General features: G+C 45.5%; 1 protein-coding gene and 1 pseudogene across 2 annotated transcripts in view; one reads left to right on the top strand and one right to left on the bottom strand.

Annotated features, from left to right (window-relative positions):
- The window catches only part of HIVEP3 (human immunodeficiency virus type I enhancer binding protein 3), a 373,386-nt gene that overhangs the window by 70,463 nt on the left and 279,900 nt on the right, over positions 1-23,023 (top strand). The window lies entirely within an intron of this gene.
- LOC103274673 overlaps positions 1-23,023 on the bottom strand; it is a 31,173-nt pseudogene that overhangs the window by 892 nt on the left and 7,258 nt on the right.

The following is a 23,023-nucleotide window of genomic DNA, read 5'->3' on the forward strand; positions in this document are numbered from 1 at the left end:
TGCCCAGGCGCGTCTCGAACCCACGGGCTCAGGCAATCCACTCACCTCAGCCTCACAAAGCGCGGGATTACAGGCTGAGCCACCGAGCCCGGCTCAACTAGTATTTATTGAACACCTACTGTGTGTCAGATACTATTCTAGACCTGGGGATACAACAGTGAACCCATGCTCCTTGTCTTCATGGATATTATTTTTAAAATTGAAGATGGTCGTCAATAAACATAGTAAGCTATATTGTCAATTAGTCAGTAATAAGAGCTCTGGAAAAATTATGAAGGATATAGGAGACAGGGAGTTTCAGGGGACCATTTTAAAGTATGTGGTCTGGGGAGGCTTCACTGAAAATGGGATACGTAAGCAAATACTTGCAGGAGGTAAGCGAGTGAGCCTTATGGGTGCCCAGGGAAGGAGTACCACAGAATAGTGCAAAGGCCCTGTGGCAGTAATGTGAGGCCTGAAGACTGGAAGCAACCTTCTACCCCATCCCCAGCTGCTCCTGGTGACCTCTGCCCCATGCCTGGCCTCCCTCGATCCCTAATGAAGCCTAGGTTAAGCTGGTGTGTTCTGTCCACAGGGCTGAGATTATTCTGTTCTACATGTTTGTTTTTCTTTTTTTTCTTTTTTTTTTGAGTTGGAGTCTCACTCCGTCGCCCAGAATGGAGCGCAGTGGCACGCTCCCAGGCACCGTAGCCTCGACCTGCTGGGCTCCGGCAATCCTTCCTTCTCAGCCTTCCAAGTAGCTGGAACTACAGGCGTGAGCTACTGTGCCTGGCTAATTTTTTTATTTATTGTAGAGATGAGATGTCGCCAAGTTGCCCAGGTGAATCTCGAACTCATGGGCTCAGGCAATCCACTCACCTCAGCCTCCCAAAGGCGCGGGATTACAGGCTGAGCCACCGAGCCCAGCTTGTTTTTCTTTTCTTTAAGAGTTGATCCTTATGTTGAATTTTACTCCTTCAAGATAATTCTATGGTTTGGATTTTAGTTAGGTCAGAATAAGGGAAGAAGGGGGAGCATGTTGTAGCGTGTAGTCTAAGATTGAGACTTGGGGATTCTAGCTTTTACACCAATGCTTCTGCTTGTTTTCCTTTTTTAAAAATATTGAATTGAATTGAATTGAATTTTAAAGTTGTGGGGTGTAAGTGGTGTAGGTACAGGTTAAGTTTTGGGCCTCCTATTGGACTTTACTTCGCCTGGATTAGGATCAGGCACTCTTATTGATATTATGTGCCCTCCCTTCCCCTGGCAGTGTCCCACTACTGCCAATCCCTTTTTTGTAGTATTTTGATAAGTGATCAGGGTCTACTTACGAGTGAGAACATGTGGTACTCAGTTCTTTGTTTCTGTGATAGATTACTGAGTATGGTAGACTCTAAATTCATCCAAGTTGCTGCAAAGTCCATAATTTTGTCCTTCTTTATGACTGCATAATATTCCATCACGTATATGTACCACATTTAAAAAAAATCTAGTCCAATTCCAATGGGCAGCAGGGTTGGTTCCATGTTTTTGCTATTGTGAATAGTGCTGCGCCACTTGTTTTCAGGCCTTTCTAATTGGGCACATCATTCAACTTCTCAGTGTCCTCATTTAGAACATGAAGAGTGTGTATTTTGATGACTTTAGGGCTGTCTCCAACACTGTGATTTTCAAGCTCTGTGACCATGTGAGCAGTTAAGGTGAGAAGTGGCATGGGATGATGTCTCCTGACACTGAAGGGGAGTGGGGGTGGGGAGCTTCTGCCTGAAAAGGACTCTGTGTGCATGAGAATGTGTGCTGCCACCTGATTTTCCCCCTTGGACTCAAAGAGCTCAGCTTCATCCTTAAAATAGAATATTCCTTTTGAGTAAGTCCAGAATCCCTGACGTTAGCGGTACTCCAGTGACACTGTTAACCACATTCCTCGCAGCCTTTCATGTGCTGCTCCCTTTCAGCCTGGAAGGGGCTGGTTTTCTCCATTCCCCTTGGAGCTGATTCTCAGTCCGCAGTGGAGGTGGCAGTGGTGGGGCTGCATCTCCTTTTGTTCCCTGGGGCCTTGGAGGCTCCTGCCCTCCTGACTACCCTCAGTTAGGCCGCGTGGTGTCTTTCATCCACCCTAGTGAATTAGGCGGTGGGAGGAGGGAGTGTGTCATTGGTATCACTGTTATCCCATGTGGAGCAAAATCACTGTGAATTTAAAAATCAGAGTGTGTATAAAAGGTGTGGGGCAGAGTTAGGGCCTCTAGAAATTGCACTTAGGGGGAAAATTGTTTAGCACAAATAGAAGCCTTTTTTTCTTTCACTCTTAGAGGGTGAGTCGCCTTGGTTGTAGTTACTTTCTTGCTTATTCCTCAGCATTTTCTGTTTCTGTTTTTGTTTTTCCTTAAACTACCCATCTTTAGCATTCTTAGCTGCTGTTAAACAGGGCAACGGGAGCATGGCTTCCAGAATTGGGCTTCTCTTCCCTTACTGGAGTTTATGGGAGGACAGTGTGTTCCCTAAACATTGCGATGCCCATGCGCCTTCCTCTGAAAATGGATCCTGAGGTGTTTAATTTGGTGAAACCAGCTTCTGATTTATGCTATTTTCCCAATGTCCTTCGAAAGTATACATACAAAAATCCCTCTGTTACTTCTTACATTTCGTGTGATGCCCTTTGTCTCCGTCAGCTACTGTAGAGAGAAATTGTATTTGGAATATTCATCACAAGTCTATCGCTAATTATCACTTGAACAATGTGTTATGGAGTGTATCCATGCAGTCATCTGGAAAGGCGCATATGCTGTGAATTGGGAGATTTGCTGTGCACTGAGTATGCCGCTCTCAGCTTCCTCGATTCTTTGCTCGGGGAGGAAGTAGAGGTGCTTGGTAAGGGAGAATGGAGCGGTGGTTTGCAGCTGAGTGCCTACATCCTGCATTCCTGTCCTCATAGCAACAATTTCCAGGGTAGATTGCTTCTGAGCATAAGAAAAGCCTTCACTTGAAACAAAAACACTTCTCCACACTGAAGCTCCATTTCTGGAAAGCTACAGAGATCGGAGTTGAGGTCACCCCAGGTCGGTGCCAGGTAGACAGATTCTAGTCATAGATCTAATTGCAGATGAAGAAGAGGCTGCTGGTCTTAGTGCCTTCCTGTTGCTGTGGCAAGAAGTGAGGAGTATCAGGGGAGGGCTAATATTGCTCCCTGATTGGCAGTCCCCAGAAGCAAATGAAAGGGAACTTCACCCTCCCAGGAGAGGACAAGAAAGAATGTTTGTTCCTCTTCTTTTGTCTGTTCTTTTCTCTTGGGGAGGAGAATGTACTCATGCTGGGTTCCTTCTTTGAGATCTTCAGTGGGTCTGGACTTTGGGAGTCTAGAATAATATTATCACAGGGGCACAGAGAGCTCTTCCTATCAAGACTTCCTGATTGACATGAATGAAGCCCCAGAGGCTGCCTTCAAATGAGGCCAGAGTCCCAGAGCATAATGGATCCAACCTCCTGGTCAAAGTGCAGTCCTGCTGCACTCATAAACCAAGATGCCCTATAATGGGCACGTAACGGGACAGTGGGGAATGCACTGCCACACTGGCTCTGCATTACTTTGAGTCTCCTTTGTGGTTCCTCTTTTGACCATTCATGGAGGATTTAGGCTCATTTTTTTGGGTAGATGTGCAATATTCTGAGATACAAGAATCTGAGGGATACAATTTGGATGGTTGTAGTGTTGCATCTGTTGTAAGCATTTAATAAAGAGTTTTTAGGGCACTTGGAGTCTGGTTTTGTTAGTTGTTACTTTAGAAATAATAACACTTCTTAATCTTTACAGAGTGCTTACTATATGTTAGGCCTATTATTCATTGTAATCATTAACAACAAATATGAATGCAGTACTCAAAATGTGTCCAACTCCCAAGCACCTCCAGAGCCATTGTTTACACTTGAGGACACAGAGACTCAGAGCATTAGGTGACTGTTCACAGTGACCCTGCTGGTGAGCTATGTCGAGGAAAGCATCGGATTTAGGCCTGTTTTCTACTGGTTTCAGGAAGAACAGTACTCAAGCTGCCCTCCTTTTCCCTTTTTATTTTATTTTTATATTTATTTTTTTGAGTTGGGGTCTCACTCTGTCGCCCAGACTGGAGTGCAGTGGCCGCTCCCAGCCACCGCACCCTCGGCCTGCTAGGCTCTGGCAATCCTTCCGTCTCAGCCTTCCAAGTAGCTGGAATTACAGGCATGCACTACCACGCCTGGCTGATTTTTTGATTTATTGTAGAGATGAGGTCTCGCTGCCCAGGCGGGTCTCGAACCCGCGGGCTCAGGCAATCCACTCACCTCAGCCTCCCAAAGGCGTGGGATTACAGGCTGAGCCACTGAGCTCGGCTCCCTTTTCCCTTTTTAAAGCAGCTGGAGAAAGTGCGGAGGAACTTTCTGGAGAAACAGCAAGAAGATGAGGTGAGGGCAATAAATAGGGCCATTCCTAGCTCTGTGTAGTCAGAGGGTGATGCGGTGGAGGGCTTGTCTTATCACTGCTGCCTGGCATTTGGCTCTGGGGGCTTTGCACCTGTTTATGATGCATTGCAAAAACTCAGTGTCAGTGGCTTCCTTCAGGAGCTGTTTAAATAAACCCTGCATTTCTGGATACTTGGTTTCTTCATTTTTGTTTGGGGTCATGGTGGGAGGCTGAAGGAGTTGGGAAAATTCTAGGTTTGTTTTTAAAAATGAGCCACTGCAAACAGATTCTGATGCAGGCTTCACTTAGGTAGGTGTGTGTGGGCAGGTGTGCTGGGGGTACCCGGATGGGCAGGGGAAGTGGTGGGGTTTGTAGGTGGACACGCGGGGCTGGCTTTGTTGTTGTGTGCAGGGCCCCGCCGGCCATGGCCATTAACCGCAGCTAATAGGTGGGTGATTCAGCTCCTTCCTGCGTTTTATTACCGGACAGAGACTTTAACAGCCCTTTGATTTAGCAAGTTAATAAAATAAGTGATCAGGCTCCACTGTTTAACCACTGACTGGATGGCCTGGGGCGTGCTGCTTTCTGGGAACCCTTCTGATATTGTTTTAGAATTGAAAGGAGAGAAAGTTGTGGGATTTGCAGGCTCTGCTTGGATCTCCCAGCTTCTTCCTGGGCAGCCCCGCCAGCCTGGCTGCCTGGCCTCCCTCCAGAGCCAGGCTTCCCTCTGGTTATCTCGTCAGTGACTTGGTGGGCTGGCACGACTGGGATTTGATTGGCTCCGTGGGTGTCACTGCCTAGGGATTAGCCTCCAAAAGCTCTGAAGTTCCTGGATGTCTTTGAGGGAGAGAGGGGGTTGGATGAGAATGTGGAGTCTCCAGGTGGGGTCCTGTATTTGTCTCTTGGGTCTGCCATAACTAATTAGTACCAACTGGGTGACTTGAAACAACAGAAATGTGTTCTCCCACAGTTGTGGAGAAGTCTGCAGTCAAAGTGTTGGCGGGGCCACACTCCCTCCAGTGGCTCCAGGGAAGACCCTTCTGTGCCTCTTCCAGCTTCTAGTGGTTGCCGGCAATTCTACTGTCCCTTGGCTCACAGTCACATCGCTGGCTTCCGCCTCTGTTGCCATATGGCCTTCTCCCTGTGTGGGTCTGTGTGTGTCGCCCTCTTCTTAAAACACACAAGTCATATTGGACTTGGGGTCCTCCGGCATGACCTCATCTTTACTAGTGACATCTGCAAATGTGATGTTCTCCTTCCAACCTATTTCCAAATAAGGTCGCATTCTGATGTTCTGGGTGGACATAAATGTTAGAGGGACGCCATTTGATCTAGTCCAGTCCCTTCAGGAATAGGTGACAAAGAGGTGGGGAATGTGGAGCACACCGATTCCACTGATTCTTAGAGGGAGGCACAGAGGGAGCCAGCCTCGGGTTTCCCAGACAGTTGAGGCAGCACTTTCCGGTCAAACATTCTGGATGATGGACACATACAGCAGTGCCCCTTGAAACGTGACCAGTGCCACTGAAGAACTGGGCTTTACACTGTGTTTAAATTAAGTTAAATCGTCACATGGGACTAATGGCTACCATAGCAGACAGTAAGACTCTAGACCCTCCTGAGAACAAAAGATGAGAAGGAGGGTGTGGATGTTTTAAAAGTTTGGCTGGGGTCATGTGCCTCCAGGGCAGTCACCAGGGGTTTGTGAAGCTGAGCAAGGCAGGCTGTTAGGAGAAACTCTCTGTGCCACATGTCAGCCATGCTGCATTTCATACAGGGTCCTCTGTGGGTCGGGCCTGTGAATGGTGCCCTTGCTCATGGGTATTCATGCACACAGAACGTTCTCACACCCCACTGCTGGGTGCTCACACTCTGGTCTCCTTAGTTCCAGTCCTGAACTTTCCTATGGACAGCTTAGGAAGGAGGCACCCTAGTGATGCCCACAGGTGGCTCTGCCTTCATCTCCAAGAGTCTGACAAGGCTTCCTGGAGGAAGCGGTGCTTAAGCTGAGACCAGTTTCTGTTGCAAGAGCCCTGTCTGTGTTTAGCACATGAGAGAGAGCTTTAGAGCCAGAAGGACCTGAGCAGTCATCGGGACAATGATCTCAGAAGTGAGCCTCTTCTTCAAAGGAAAGATCATTTGTCCTCTTGCTATGTAGAGCCAATAGCAGAGGAGGGGATGCTATTTGGATGAAGAGGTGGGGAGTGAAGGAGGTCAGCAGCCTTCATAGGGCTCCATAGACCCAGCTACACCACAGGTGGAGGCTGGCATCCCTGTGGCAGACCAAAAAATGAAGGTTCAGTGAGGTAGAGAAACTTGACAAGGTCACACAGCAACTTGTTTGATGGATATTGCTGATCAGCATTCCAAGTTCTATTCCTAGACCCTCCCAAAATCCTTGACACCCTTTTTGAGAGCTGATAACTTAGTTCAGTTGTCAACTGCTGTGGACATACTGTAGGATCTCTGCTCTAGGATCAGATGCCATTTCTGATTTTAATCCCACCAGGAAATGGTGTTTTGTTTAGTTGCTATTTTTGTTTTGTGAGCTGGCTGAGATCTGTAGGCACTCCTAAATTGCACACCATTACTCCTCCTAGCAAGTGCCTGCTGTAAGCCAGACACTAGGCAGAGGGCTTCATCTCCTTGTGTCATTTAATCTCCATGGCTCTGCAGTGTTGGTATTACTGATCCCATTCAATAGATGAAGAAACTGAGGCACAGGGAAGTAGGGAGCAGGATTTAAAGCCTGCATTCTTCTGCACAGGGAGATGTTGCTTCCCCAGGAAGGTATTGATAAATGTGAAATACCCTGTATGCGTTAGAAAGAGGGTACTTAAAAGGTCAGGGTGTCAGTTATGGGTAAAGATCTGACCATGTGGCTCACGAGAGGGGAGGCCAGACCTGAGGCTGACCACAAGTAGATACAAGACAGCCAAGGTCCCAACGGCAAGGCTGTGGAATCTGAAAGTGTGGAAAGAGGGCAAGAAGTGAAAAGACACAGGCACAGAAAGGGAGATCAGCTGAGCAGGTGTCAGGGTGTGGTATAAAAGGATGACACAAGGAGCCCTATGTGAGGGAAATGCTTTGTCTTGCCTGTATCGATGACATGTGGGTTGTCATACAACGTTGTTTTGCAAGATGTTATGATTCTTGGGGGAGATTCGGGGAAGGGTACATGGGTTCTCTCTGTATTATTTCTAACAAGTCTACAATTAGCTCAATAAGTTTAATTAAATATAGATAAACCCTGAAAACCAAAAAAGAACACAAGGAGTTTACGGGTCCATCTGTATCAAAGGGGCAGGATTCCAGTTCCTTCCATTTCCTTCCATGCAATGAAAAGAGAGCTCGAGCATTGGTTTCTGAAGCAAAGATGCATTCAGATGTCCATACTAGATACACATAGGTATAGCCTGGGCTCCCACAGGGCAGGTGGGATGCCTGCCTGAGAGTGCTGCTAGGTAGAAGGCAATGGAAAAGACAGAAGTGGCCAGCATCTCCAGAGGACCAGGATGCAGGGTCAACACCTGTCAGCCAGGTAGGTGACACTAATTGAGTGCCTGCTGGATACCAGGCAGTGTTCCAGGGCTAGGAATTTGGGTAAGAAAGGCAGTGTGCCTGCCTACAAGTCTTGTATTTTAGAATGGGAGCTGAAAATAAACAAGGAACAAGCAAGTGACTAGGACAATGTCAGATGCTGACAGGTGCTATGAAGAAGATAAGAGAACAAAGTATGCCAGTGACTGAGAGCTTTTGCTGGAGACCAGGGAAGACTTCTCTGAGGTGGTAACACTTGAGGGAAGACCCTCATGATGTGGAGGCAGCTGTGTGGATGTGTGGGGAAGATTATTCTAATAAGTAGGAAGAGCAACTGCAAAGTCTCTGAGACAAATAAACTCCTTGTGTTTGAGGAACAAAATGAAGGTCATTGAGAAAGGGTTTTTAAGGGGGTTGAGGGAGCTAAGGCTAGAGAGATGAGCAAGGCCAGATCCTATGGGCTCATGTGGGCTTTGGCAAGACCTTGTAGGGTCTTGTAGGCTTTGGGAAGGAGTTGGCATTGTGAAGCCCCTGGAAAGTTCCAAGTAGGGACATGATATGCTGGGGTGGAGGGGAGGATGAATTTTAGAGCAATAAGAGTGGAAAAAAGAACGTGCTATGCTACTGCCATAGTCCATGCAAGAAGGTGGTGGTGTGACTTGGGTTTCGGCAGTGGGATGGAGAGAGCTGGTTTATGGAGATACTTTGGGAGTAGAACCATCCAAGGTTCACTGGTGGTTAGGCATGGGTGGGTGGCAAGAAAAAAGCCAGGATGACTCCTAGATTTGCCAGTCACATCCTACCACATCTAACTCCAGGGGACTGGTCACATTCTTCTTGACTTGTGAATTTTCTTCAGGGAACAATGCTAGAAATAAACGAAGATTGAACTGAGACCCAGTCGGTTTGGGGTGGTATGGGAATCCACATGATCAGTTTTACTGATCTGGCTCTTTCTTGCTGTGGGGAACAGAGAATATGTTCAGATTGTCTTTTGATGGGGGTTTCTTGTTAGGAGACTGGGGTGATGAGAGAGTTCTGGATACCATCCTGGCAGTGGCCCCATGATGCCCAAGGAGAACTAGCAGCACGTTCCTCACTGCCCTCAGCAGGTCTCCGCACCAGGCATCTCCCCGCACTGGCCACTTCTCTGTGGTCCTGACCCAGCAATGCTCTCTGCTTGTTCTCCCTCTCCTGCAGCCATGCCTGCCTTGTCCTTCTCTCTCTGGGTTTCAACTCCAGCAGAGAGAGTCTGTTTGGGTTGGCTGGTCCACCATAGGACAGGTCTTCAGGAGACAGGGCTCAGGCCAGGCCCTGCCAGAGTCCTTAACATCTCTCCTGAAGGTTGTTGTCATTGGCTTGTACATATTCTTGACCTGGTCTGGGCCAGAGGATCCTGTGACCCACAATATGTGCAGCAGGTTAGGTCCTGAGGGCTGGCTGTGATCTCCAAAGACATAGCAGCCACCAGGTTTTGTGGACTATCCTGTACACAAAACCCTCATAATCTAGAAAGACAAATGTCAGGTAGACAAGAAGGAGCACACATGGCAGGTTGGGGCAACAGCTTCTTTTGGTAAAAGTGTGAGAAACACAGAAAATAATATTTTATTTGCTTAATATTCTATCTCTAGTGTCTTGAAATTAGCTGTATCTTACCCTACTTCTTAGTAGGGCCCTACACTTCATTTGTTGATTGTCCTTCAACACTGCTTATTAAAATGCACTCTCCCTGGGCCCCAACCCAGCGCTTCTGAACCAGAGAGCTCACTTTCTCCCTTGCATGCACGCACAGAGGAAAGATCGTGTGAGGACATAGCAAGAAGACGGCCATCTACAAGCCAGGAAAAGAACCCTCACCAGAAACTGAATAAGCCAGAACCTGGATCTTAGGCTTCTAGCCTCCAGAACTGGGAGAAAATAAATTTCTGTTGTTTAAGCCACCGCTCTGTGGTATTTTGTTACAGGAGTCCTAGTAGACTAAGACAATAGTCTTTTCAAACAAGTTGTTTTCTATGTACTTAGAGTTTCTTTCTTTCTTTTATTTCTTTCTGTATTTATTTTTATTTTTTTAAAAATATAGATGGGGTCTCACTTTGTTGCCCAGGCTGGTCTTGAACTCCCGGGCTCAAGCAATCCCCCTGCCTCTGCCTCCCAAAGTGCTGAAGATTACAGGTATGAGCCATTGCGCCCAGCCCTTAGGGTTTCTTTAATGTGTCTAGATTTCCCTGGCATTCACATGCTGGGGACCAGTCCTTCTGATCAAACCATGTAGATCCGACAGCATCGGTGCTGTGCCCAGAACTCTCCAATGGCTTTGCATATAGTTTGTAATAAAGTCCAGAGTCCTTGCCATGACCAGCATAACATGATCCCTGCCTGCTGCTCCAACTTCACTTCCTAACTCTTCATCACTGGTCACTGCTTTTCTGTCCTCAAGCACATTCCCACCTCAAGGCCTTTACACTTACTGTTTCCTCTGCTTAGAAGGCCTTTTCAAACCATCCATGTCAAATAGTATTCCCTGATATTATTCTTTTTTTATCTTTCTTTATTATTTTTTCTGAGTATTTATCACTAATTCTATATTATACTATATGTGCTTGTCCTTTTCACTGGAATGTAAGCTCCATGAAGGCAGAGATTTGTGTCTGTTTTATCCATTGCTGAATCCCCAAATAGTGCTGGCACATAGTAGATACATAATAATTACTGAGTGAATCAATGAAACTGGCCACTAGAATTCTAATCGAGAACTGGGTAGTTGTTTCTGCCTTATTGTTCTTTTAAAAAAACCATTTAGGTTCAGAGGGTATAAGTGCATGTTTTTTACATGGGCATATTGCATACTGATGGGGATTGGGCTTCAGGTAACCCTGTTTCCCAAATAGGGAACATTGTACCCAATAGGTAGCCAGCCTTAATGTTCTGCCCAAGTCAGATCCTTTATGCTGTCATTATCAGTCACAGTCAACATTTACTGAACATTTGATTTGCCCGAGAATGCTCTAGATGTTGATGAAAACGAAATTTTGGTCCCTATATTTTATACGGTAAGGGGTATCCAGACAGAGCCCACAGAGGAGCAGCAGTGCCAAGGTCCTCTGGCAAGGGGGCTGGGCATAGCAACCCTTCCTTTGGGAGAGTTATTTACTCACAGTGGAGTGGAATGATTGTCAATGATGTCCCTGGTCTCTGTAGAGAACTGGAGCTGATGAGGCCCCCAGATGGCCGCCACCCCTCCTGTCCTCAAAGACATCATGCTTCTTTGATTCCTCTGTGAGGAGGATTAAATGAGAATGTGTTGTGCTAGGCCCAACCACAGGCCCAGAGGAAACAGGGCCAGATGGTCTCTTTAGGCCCTTTCCAGCTTCTTGACTGTTCTCTGTGACCATGCTAGGGCTTCCTGGCCATGCCACTTACAGGCAAGAAAACAGCCCCTGGTGGGCGAGGTCCTTGCTGGGGTTGCACCAGGTGCTAGCGTGGACAAGACTGGGTCAAAGTATTGCCCCCTTACCATTTCACAGGCTGGAGGCACCTACCCCGAGCAGGTTTGGCTGCATCACCTTGAAAATATTTTCCTTGGTGTGTTGATCAGACCTTAAAGCTTGTGTGTAGTCATTGTCCAGATAAACTGGGCACCATGTGCAGAAGGACTTGGGGAAAGGGGAGGCCACTGTGTGTGCACCTTATCACTTTGGCTTCAGGTGAGCTTCTAGTGTCCATCTGTACACTTGCAGTCAGCAGAGCTCAGGGAGGTCCCAGATCCTGCTGCTCTTTTCTTAATGGTAATTACAAACACTCAAAGATAGAGGAGAGGTTACAGACTTTGGAGTCAGTTTGCCCTGAATTCAAGTCTTACTTCCCCCATCATACCTTTGTGCTTTGGACTAATTCCACAGCCTCTCTGAGCATTGTTCTCTTGCCTCTAGTATAGGGATCAGGTCATCCTCTCATTTTAGTTTTCCCTTCTCTAAGCCATTGGGCCTCAAATATAGTTGATCAAAAACCAGCCTCCTCATGTGGCTTTGTGTTGTGTGGAAGCCGGACTCCAGTTTCCCACCAATGCTGGAGATGTAAATCAGTGTCAAGAACAAAATACCATGGTTGGCAGGGCCATCTGGAAACTCTGATGGACTCTACTTTGAGAACCACTGTTCCAGGCATTTATTCCTTTTTTTTAAAAGGATGAGTAGTACAATTCAGGATTAGGTACATAAGTGGTCATCATACAGGTGAAGTTTGGGCCTCCCATTGGTCCTCACTTTACCTGATTTAGAATCAGATACCCTCATTGATGTTATATGCCCCACCCCCTCCCCAGCAGTGTCCTACTACTGCCAATCCCTTTCTTGTAGTATTATGATAAATGTTCATAATGTCCCCACTTATGAGTGAGGACACGAAGTGCTCAGTTCTTTGTTTCTGTGTTAGATCACTGAGTTTGATAGACTCTAAATCCATCCAAGTTGCTGTGGAGTCCATAATTTGGTCCTTCTTTATGGCTGCATATTTCATCATTTGCTTGTTTTAACCTGTTGAACCTGTACATTGGACATTGGCTTTGGGGGCTCTGGCAATAGGAAGCCGTTGACTCTGTATGTCATTGTAGAACTGAGAAGAGTTTATTTTAGCTGAATTGTTGTTTCTGTGGCTTCTCCCACACTTAAAATGAGCCTTGGCTTGCATTTGTAGAATCTATCCCCAGGTCAAAGCCCACTGTTCAAGGCCCTCATTTGTTCTAAGAAGAGGTTGGACTCTCAGTGCCCATGTGACAGGTACAGAAGTAAAATCTGGATCCATTTGTAGAGCTTAGCCAGTCCTCCAAGCTAGAGAAATAATGTGAGTGGAAGGTAAAATCAGTGTTGGTTTTGGAACCAGATATATCTCATTTAAAATCTGGGCTCCAGGGCAACCTTCTTTCGGTTACCCTCTCGCTGCGGGAGCTTTTCTGTCTTCTTGATAAATACTACTTTCTCACCTTCCAAAAAAAAAATCTGGGCTCCAGCATTTGTTATGTGGGTAATTTGGGATGCGTAAGGTAATGTCTCAGTTTCCTTATCTGGAAAATAGGAATCAGAGATTATTGTGAAGATTAAATTTCATAACATTTAAAGTGCTTGACTCTTTGATCGAAAACTTACTAATTATCTACTGTGTGTCAGGCATGACTACTATATGCTGGCTCCAAGACTGGTATCTGAGAGGAAAATGGACCAGTGGATAAGCAAACTCCTATCCCCTTGCTTTTGAGTTTTCTGGTTTATAATGTGCTTTCACTCACACTCTATGATTTGATCACTGTGACCATTCTGGATGGGGGCTGCCATACGTGGGATCACCTAGATATTATGGCTGTGGATGTTAAGTCCTGGAGAGAGGGGGTAACTTAGCCATGCTTTTGTTGCCAGGACTTGCCTGGGCCAGACCAGATACTAGTCTCTGACTTGGAGCAGGAGTTCCTTCTTCTGTATCCTCACTATTTAAAGCCTCCTCCACAGACAACAGCATCAACATCACTTGGAGATAGTTAGAAATGCAGATCTCAGACCTGACCCAAATCTTCTCATGCAGAATCTGCATTTTAAGAAGATTGCTTGAGTGATCCGTGTGCACATGAAAGTTGGAGGAGCTGGCTTAAGAGAGACACAACCCCTCTAGTTGAGAGTAGAATGGTGATTTGTCCCTGAGCCAGAATTCCTGTCTTTCAAAAAGAGAGTATAACTCTATTGCATGAAAACATGATGTGGTGGTGACATGGCAAAGCTCTAGGCCCCAACTGTCCAGGTTCAAGCTCTGGATCCATCATTTATCAACTACATGACATTGGGGATTAGATAATCCCTCCATAGGTGTCCTTAACTCCAAGATCGCTACTAAGAGTCCCCACCTTGTTTGGGTTAAATGAGATGGATGCTAGAGCCAGCATTTCTTGAGCACTTGCTCCAGGCCAAGTGAGGCACTCAGCGCTTCCCAAGAGTAAAGACTCATGCCTGGCGTGCAGGCAGTCTTGACCAGTGCTCACTTTTTCATTACCTCATGGGACCTGAGAAAGACTTAACACTTTTCATGGCATTTATGCAGAGAGGAGAATGGTTATTTTACAGTCCTCTAAAGCTTTGATGAGCCCCACATTGATCATATCCTTAAGTGCAGGGTCTCACATGAAAGTTTTTCCAGCGTTGGTATAATGATGAAATTGGTATCTGAAAGCTGATACTCGCTGGATATTGTGAAATGCTCTGGGAAGCTACATTTCAGCTAAACAATTCTATGATTCCCATGTCATTTATAGACAGAACAATTCCAAGCTGAGTAACCATGTAAAATTATAGCATGCTTGAGCTGTCAACATTTCTAGTGATGACCACATTAAGCCACCCCATTCTGCAGGTCATGGAACTTGCCTGAGGTCACCTAGCTGGATAATGGCAGAAACAGAGCTGGAAGAGAGGGCTTCTCACTCTCAGCCCAATGCTTCCTATTATGGATATGTGTGTGTGTGTGTGTGTGTGTGTGTGTGTGTGTGTGTGTGTGTGTGTTCTCATTCATACATTTATTCAACAAACATTTCCGGGGGTGCTTACATTGTGCTGGGTGCTCTTTAGAAGCTGGGGATATGGCAGTGAGCAGCATGCATCTGTCCTCTGGAGCCCACATTCTTGTGGGAGAGCAGGGAACAGACAGAATAAAAAAGCAAGGAACAAAAGGACTCCACATGTGGATTACCATGTAGGAGGAGATAAACAGAGTCATGTGCTAGCAATGGTCTGGGCTGGACTCATCGGACAGGACTACCAGGGAAGTCATTCCAAGTTGGTGCATTGGAGACAAACCCTGAACAAAGAGAGCCATGGAGGTGTGGGGATAAGAAGCTTCCAGAAGGAGCCAACCTGCTCCCCCCCCCCCCCCGCCTCCAACTCCTGACTCTTACTCCTGGTACCTGCTGTCACAGATCACGTTTCCCACAGACTCAGGAATGGAGCTCTATCTGTGTGCAGGAGGTTTACTGGGGAGCTGGGGAGAGAGGCGGGGAGTCAAGTCAATGGGTCCTAGGGATGGGGTTGGAAGGGGAGGCTCATGGAGAGCTAGGACCGCGGAGGGAGGGTACCACTGAGCCAGCTCAGGGAGCTCTGCCTCATGGGAGGGTTGCACAGTGTTGGCCAGAAACCCAGATTTTTAATGTCAACTCTGATTTTTATCCGACTTCAGACTTTTATAAAATACTGTACATGCCAACTGAAACATACCCTTGGACTCGATTTTAAAGAACTGCACTACAGGCAACTCTGGTGCAGTGGGAGGGATTCTGGGTGAATTAGGAGACTGACCAAGGTGCAGGGTGCAGAACAGATGTCACTTGAGGAGCCCTTGTTGGCACTTTCTGCTTTAGGGTCTTGGGCAAGCCACGTGTTCTTTCTCAGCTTCCATGTCTTCATCTATGAAACACCTACCTCCCTGAGTGGAGCACTCAATATGTGAATTTGTGGCTCCAGTGACTCAGCCATTGTTGAGCAATGGTTCTCAACCTTGGCTGCACATTTGAATCACCTGAGGAACAAACATGTCCCCACCAGGCCACACCTCAGACTTCTTGAACCAGAATCTCTGAGGGCGAGATACAGTTTCCATATTTGATTTTTAATCTTCCCAGTTGAGTCCAATGGCAGCCGAACTGGAGAACCACTGCCCTGAAGTAACTCTTAGAAATGCCTTCAGAATCTGCCGTCCATTCTTAGAAATCCCCAGGGAGGGCTGTTCTTCATCCTTTAAAGGAGGGAGCATATTTTGGAAATAGTCAAAAGGCAAAGTTTATCCATCCAAGTAGGTAATGCCATTTGGATTGTTCCAAAAAAGTGAGTTTGGAGCTCTAAATGAGGATAATAAGTCTCCAGTGTGGCTAGAAATCGACTGAGGAGGGCCATTTCTTCCAAAGATTATTGTGTGACAGGGAGGGGCAGCTGGGAGTACTGCAGTCCAGCCTGGGTGCTGCTGCTGGCCACCCAGTGCTGTGGCCTGCAATGACCTTCCGAGCTCTGCAGTATACCAGCTGCCTTTACTAGGGTCCATAGTGACTGCCTCTCCTGAAGCTGCACAAGAACTCCTGTGTGCCAGGGTATGTTCCCTCTTTTTGGGAAATTGCAGATAAAATATGGCTACTTCTCAAAGGTGTTCTCTGATGTCAGTGTTTGAAGAAGGCACTGAGCTATCCTAGGAGTCCCAAACCTGTGACGTCTCTGCCTCTCCTCTCCCTCCTTCCCTCTCCTCTCTCCTTCCCATCCCTCTCTCCTTCTCTATCAACTCTTGCTCCCTACCTTACCCCCCACCACAAAACACACAAATAATTTTCCCAAGAAGCCTGTAGAAAAGGCAGGTCCTGCTTTAATGTCCTGTGAATTTGAATCAATGAGTTGTAAGTGCAGCCTTGAGAACCTTCCTCGTGTTCTGCATTATGATTTGATTCTGTGGAAATAATTTAATTCTGGAATATTTAGCATATTTATTAATGATCTAGGCCCGTGGCCTCTAATCAATCTACAGCCTTGGATTCCTTCTCCAAATAAAGCCCAGTAGTCACCCAAATATGGAAACAGCTGCTCTGCTTGGGATGGAGGAGGGGACAGTGGGCCTGATTCCACATCTCCTTGTCCCCCAGTCCACCGCCTCCCTCCCCAGCGGTGCCTCAGGCATCTTTCCTGGAACCTCTATGGCTCCCCAAAATAATGGAAAAACCAGCTAATCTAGAATTAGACATAAGAGGAACATGAACTTTCAGGTGATGGTAAATTGGTAAAGTTGGCAAAACAGTAGCAGAGAAGAGGTGTAACCAAGTCAGAAGCAGGGAGGAATTATTGGAAACAGTGATTCTCTGATTTTTCTCTTAACTTACCATGAACATTTTTCCATGTCAGTTATATATATATTTTTTAAACATGATTATTTGCGTGATATTCTATTATTGGCTCTATTATCATTTATTTAGTCATTTCCCCAATAGTCATTTAAGATGCTCCTTTTTTTGCTATTATCAATGATGATTAATAATAGCATCAATTATCAATGTTGCCATGATTAGCCCTCTGTATATTCTTTAGGTTCATTTCTGACTATTTCATTTGAGTAAATTCCCAGAAGTATATTACTTGGGTCAGTGGGATATAAGGCTCCTGGTAGATATTGCCAAACAAAAAGGTTGTATCAGTTTACAACCCTGAACTGGGTTTTGAAAGATGAGCAATTTCTGAGGTTTCATTTCCTCCTCTGTAAAATGTAGATGATAGTATGACCTTGAGAGTGTTTTCTTTGGCACTGAATGGGTATGTGTCCATGAGTAGTCAAGTCTTGGCCCTGTACCTGGTGGCCTTCTCACTTTATCTTCTCTAGTGCTCAGCTTAATTGTCTCATGAGATGAGCCATGTTGTAATTATATGCTTCTTAAAAGCCCAGGGCACCTCACACCCATGCATGCACATGGAAGCCCTGAATAAATGCTACTTTCTATCCAAGACCAAGCATACTGTTTCAAATCCCACATTTCCTGGAGCCCTAAATTCTAGACTCAGCCTCTCCCAGTGACAGACAGTTCTCAGCCCCTCACCTCTGTGATAGTGACCTAGTGATAGTGACCTAGGGAAGTCACTGTACAAAAGAGAAATAAGCTTTTTACAAAATACTGGTTAATGAGGAATAGACATGCAGATGGCTCACAGATGCTGGGAAAGGAAGGTGGTGACTCCATTTGCCAGTGAGAGGGTCTCAAATCAGTCTCATGCCAAAGCAAGGCATGGAACAGTGGCACAGTTCAAGGGGGCAACCATGTCTAGTTGTATAGGTCATGCACTGAACAACTTTGGGATACATCTTCACATCACTCTTCTGGGACTGCAGGGAGGTGGAGCTGCTCATGGACCAATGAGTTTACAGAGATCAGATCAAAAGTAGTGAAAATTAAATGAGTTAATACATGTAAGTACTTAGAACAGGGCCTGGTATCTGGTGATCACCAATAAACATTAACTCTGATTCCTCTTCATGGGAGTTTAATGATCTGGAAAAAACTGATCTGTCACAAACAATACAGACCAGACACAAAAATATGTTTTCTAATTGCTCAAATAGCTTAGATATCTGAAGGTTTTAAAATGGGGATTGTGTTGTTGAGCTTGTCAATAGGCAGGAGGTTTGTGTGAGTCACAAGGAAGAATGCCAGGGCTAAGGTCCAGGCCACTGTGACATTAGCCATGTGATCCTGTTCTCACTTGAAAAGGAGGCATTACTTTTCCTACCAAACCAGGATATTATTATTATTATTATTATTGAGTTGAAGTCTCACTCTGTTGCCAGGCTGGAGTGCAGTGGCATGCTCACGACCACCACAGCCTCAACCTGCTGGGCTCAGACAATCCTTCCACCTCAGACTTTCAAGCAGCTAGAACAACAGGCACATGCCACCATGCCCAGCTAAGATTATTAAGTTACAAAATGGTAGTTAGTCATTTTGATAATGCAAGAGAATGATTAGTGAAAAGTAAGTGAAATTTGTATTTGAAGCAGTGGGGGAAAGACGATTCATCTCCAGGGAGTCTTTGGGGATGAAAAGAGTGTGGTATTCAGAAAAAAAATCCTTGGTGTCTCTTTGGGCTAGTGTCTTGCATTCTATGTGTCTTCGTTTTCTAACCTATGAAATGGGGGTAATAACACCCAAATGCTCACCTCACCAACATCTAACATGATGATGAATCTGGATTGGCAGAAATGTGCCTGAACATTGAAAAGTCCTAGACAATGGTGGTTTCTACTACAGCTGAAATCTGTTATTGGAGTCCACACACCGACTTCTTTGCTTCTGCGGCCTACACTGAAATAGCAAGTAACCAGACTTTTATGTGCCAAGACAGAAATAAATGAATTTTTAAAATATTTGGTTTCAGTGCTTTTGTGTCATTGACAGGCGTCTGTTAGAGTTCTAGTGCCCTCCTGGAATGATCCAGGCCTAGAAATGAAGCTGTGTATACTCGCAGTGACACCAGAAGGAAGGACAAAAGCAGCTGTCTCCCCACCCACCTACATACTGGTGCTAATTGGGTTTCTTTGTTGCCCTCCCCAAAGGCTGGGAAGGAATGTGCAGCCCAGGCGGAATTCCTCTCTGTCCCCGCCTCCCCTCTAGGTCACCACTCCGGGATCTCTTGTGCCTAAGGAGAATGAGGTAGAAGGCAGAGCCAGGAGTAACCGGCCACCAGAGAGGAAGAAGTCATTGACTCTGCTTCCCTTCCCAAAATGCACATTACGAGGAGATATACTTGGTATGTAGCAGGGAGCAGGGGCTTTGGAGCCAAGTGACTTGGGTTCCAATCATTACTCATTGTGCAGCCATCATCAAGTTACTCTAACCAAGGCTTTCATCTCCTTCATCTGTGAGTTGAAGACTTTTATACCTGCATCTTGGAGTTTTTATGAGGAGATTAAAGTAGCATATGCATTCTTTGGGTATATTAGTCTGCTCAGGTTATCATAAAATAGTATAGCCTGAGTGACTTAAAAACAGGAATTTGTTTTCTTACCATTCTAAAGGCTGAACGTTCAAGATCAAGTGGCTGGCATGATTGGGATCTGATGAGGACTCTCTTCCTGGCTTGCTGATGGTTGCCTTCTTGCTGTGTCCTTATGTGGTGGGAAAAGATTGAGATTTTCCCCTCTCTCCCTGTCTTTATAAGGCTGTAGTCCTATCATATTAGCACCCCTACCTCATGACTTCATTGAACTTTAAATACTTTCTTAAAACTCTATCTCTAGATATAGTCATATTGTGGATCGAGACTTTAGCATTTGAATTTGGGGGAGACACAATTCAGACTTCCCCAAATAGCATCAGGGAAAGTGGAAAAAATAATCAGAAGGAAGTAAAAATAGCAAAGAATAGAACATGAATGAGTCCCTGCTGCATTTACAAATATCACCAGCCATCTCCCAGATCCAGAGCAGTGCAGATCAAACAGTGGGAAGATACTTGGGGTTGATAGAGAGCTCCCTTTCCCGGGCAAAGCAGTTTTGTGTGATGCATAGTAAGGGTAGGACGTTTGAGAAACCACACTGATACCCCCCAATTTAGAGACTCTAGTGGCATAGCAGGATTGGGAGAAAATGTAGAATAGCCTTCTGGGAGCTTCCCCCCCCATGACAAATACTAGCATACTGATGCCCAGGCCAGAAGAACCTCCCATCATGCTGTTATTCTTTTTTTGTCCCCATGAAAAGGATGAGAAATCATCTCTAGGGAATAAGCAAGGAATATGAGTAGAAGCAAAGAAGAGCAGCACAGTCCTTCTGGATGACAGTCAGCAATTCCTCCCATCTCTCTATGCCTAGACTGCTGTTCCCATCCAGAAACAGGTCCCCTTGAAAATAGACTGGCTTGTAATTTGCTTTGTCCATGGGATGTGTTGGGAGTGACACTGGGCCAGGTCTAGGCCTAGTCCTTTGAAACCTGGCAGCTCATAGTTTGGTTCTTTTAGAACCCAACTGCAATGTGAAGAAATCCAGATTATCTGACTGGAGAGAGAGGCAATGTGGCAAGAAGGCTCTGGAGGATGAGAGACTACATGGAAAAGAGGGAGACTTCATAGAGGAGAGTCTTGGTGCCCACCCGACAGCCTATGAGGTGACTGTCCTGGACCATCCAGCCCCGGTCGAGCTGCCCCAGCCACACCACATGGGGCAAAGAGAAGCTGTACCCACTGAGCCCTATATTAATTCCTAATCCACAGTTCCTAATTGGGAGCAGTAAAATGATTGCTTTAAGGCGCTACATTTTGAAGTAGTATCTTAGGCACCATTCATGTCAAAATCGCCCTTGCACCCTGAAGCCAATACTCAAGGTTGGTGAACACCTGGCCCAAGGGAATGTCCTAGTGCAGAGTGAACAACAAAGTCTGGAGACTAGGATGTGGACAAAAGCTGCCCAAGGCCCAGTCCCATTCTCTTTCTCACCTCACTCCAGCAGCCAAAGGACCAGACACATCATGGATACCTATCCCTCTAGCCCTGTTCTAAGGGAAGGAATCACACAGTGCCCAAGAAATAGGGAAAGTAGGGCCTAAATTAAATCTACCTATATTATTTGTATGTACATATAGTATGTAAACATACACAAGCATACACACACACATACACACACACACACACACACACACACACACACACACACACACACACACACACATTGAGAAAGAATTGATTTGAGCAAAAGATGAGGAACAAGAAAAAAAATACAAGACTGCTATGAGTTTGTATCCCTGCCAGATTCATATATTGAAACCTGTCTCCAGTGCAAAGTATCAAGAGGTGTGGCCTTTAGGAAGCAATGAGGTCATGGAGTGGGAGCCCTTATGAATGGGATTAGGGTCCTTATAAAAGAGACCTGAAGGAGCTTGTTGTCCCCTTCTGCCATGTGAGGACACACAGCAGGTACCAATCTGATGGTGCCTGGATCATGGACTTTCCAGCCTCCAGAACTGTAATAACTAAATTTCTGTTGTTTATAAATCACCCAGTCTAAGGGAATCTATTACAGCAGCACAAATGGACTAAGACAGACCTAGGCAAAACCCTCCCTTCCTGTCTTTTTTGTCACCAAACATAAAGGAAAATAATATGGCAAAAAGAAAGACATAGAAAGAGTTTGCTCTGGGAAAACATTTACTCTAGTAAACAGAAAATCGTTTTCTTAACCAACTACTTTTATAGTGTCAAGTAAATAATAAGAAAACAGACTTTATGAAACAAGAAAACAAAGGTGAGATAATAAACAGTGAGTGAAAGGGATTTGACACAATAAATTAATGGGATTAGCAACTGCAGAACCTAGCAAGGAGTAGAACTATCACTGCAAAAATTAGTGACGTGGTGGGGAAGCTTGGAAAAATTACCTAAAATACAGAGGAAAAGGGCCAAGGGCAAAATGATGTAACAAGAGTAATAGTTATGAAGAAGAGACAATTGAGATACAGTATACCATAGCTGGTGATCTTCAAAAGGACAATGGAGCAAATAGAAGAGCAAAATTATGACAACGCTTGTCACAAGAAAGCATATCTGATATTAAGGAATCATCAGTTTGCTGAAAGGGCTCACCAGTAGAGAATGAGAAGTTCAGTTCAGCAAGTATTTTTTTTAAACTTTGTATTTGGGTACTGTGCTAGAAACTCAGGATACCAAGAAAAGCAATTTGGAAATAGAGCCTGTCCTCAGGAAGACTGATGTTAAACATATAATTGCAATAATTACTGAGTGTTATGGGAGTTGGAGAGGGTTCTCTGGGAGCACATGGTGGGGAGGGTTGGGAGTCAGCTAGCCAAGTTCCACCCCTCTTGCCCATTTGTATTTAATCTCTGCTCCTATCCCCAGCCCAAGTCATCTACTAATCTACTTCCTGCCTCTATAAATTTGCCACTTTTGCATATTTCATTTAAATACAGTATGTGGTCTCATGTCTGGCTTCTTTTGCTTAGCATGATGTTTTGGGCCCCCTTCGTTCTTGAAGAATGTTTTCACTTGATATAGAGCTCTGGATTTACTGGAGGGCTGGGGGGGGGGGGGGGGGGCAAAAAGCCCGAATTATCTTTTGGAGGGCGAGCCTCTTGTAGTTTACTCAGAATTTGTTCCTCTGGATTAAACAGTCAATCAAAGTTTTTATCTGGAAGTTTTGAGAAGGTTTTGTCATGATTTGTGAGTTGTGGCAAATAGGTGACTGGTTCTTTCATCATGACATTGCACTTGCCCACACCGTGCTGAGTATTCAGCAGTTTTGACCAAAAAACAGCATGACTCCCATGCCCCATACTTCCTATTCACTGATTTTGTCCCAAGCAACTTTTTTTTTGTTTCCCCGATGAAAAAAGTCCTCAAAAGGAAATGTTTTGCTGATGTAGAAGAGGTGAAACAAAAACGGTAGACGCACTAAAAGGCGTCAAAATCGAAGAGCTCCAAGCTGGGCTTGGTGGCTCAGCCTGTAATCCCGCACCTTTGGGAGGCTGAGGTGAGTGGATTGCCTGAGCCCATGGGTTCGAGACCCGC

The sequence above is a fragment of the Carlito syrichta genome, unplaced genomic scaffold (assembly GCF_000164805.1).
Source record: "Carlito syrichta isolate Samal-C Ts95f unplaced genomic scaffold, Tarsius_syrichta-2.0.1 Scaffold314850, whole genome shotgun sequence".
NCBI classification, from domain to species: domain Eukaryota; kingdom Metazoa; phylum Chordata; class Mammalia; order Primates; family Tarsiidae; genus Carlito; species Carlito syrichta.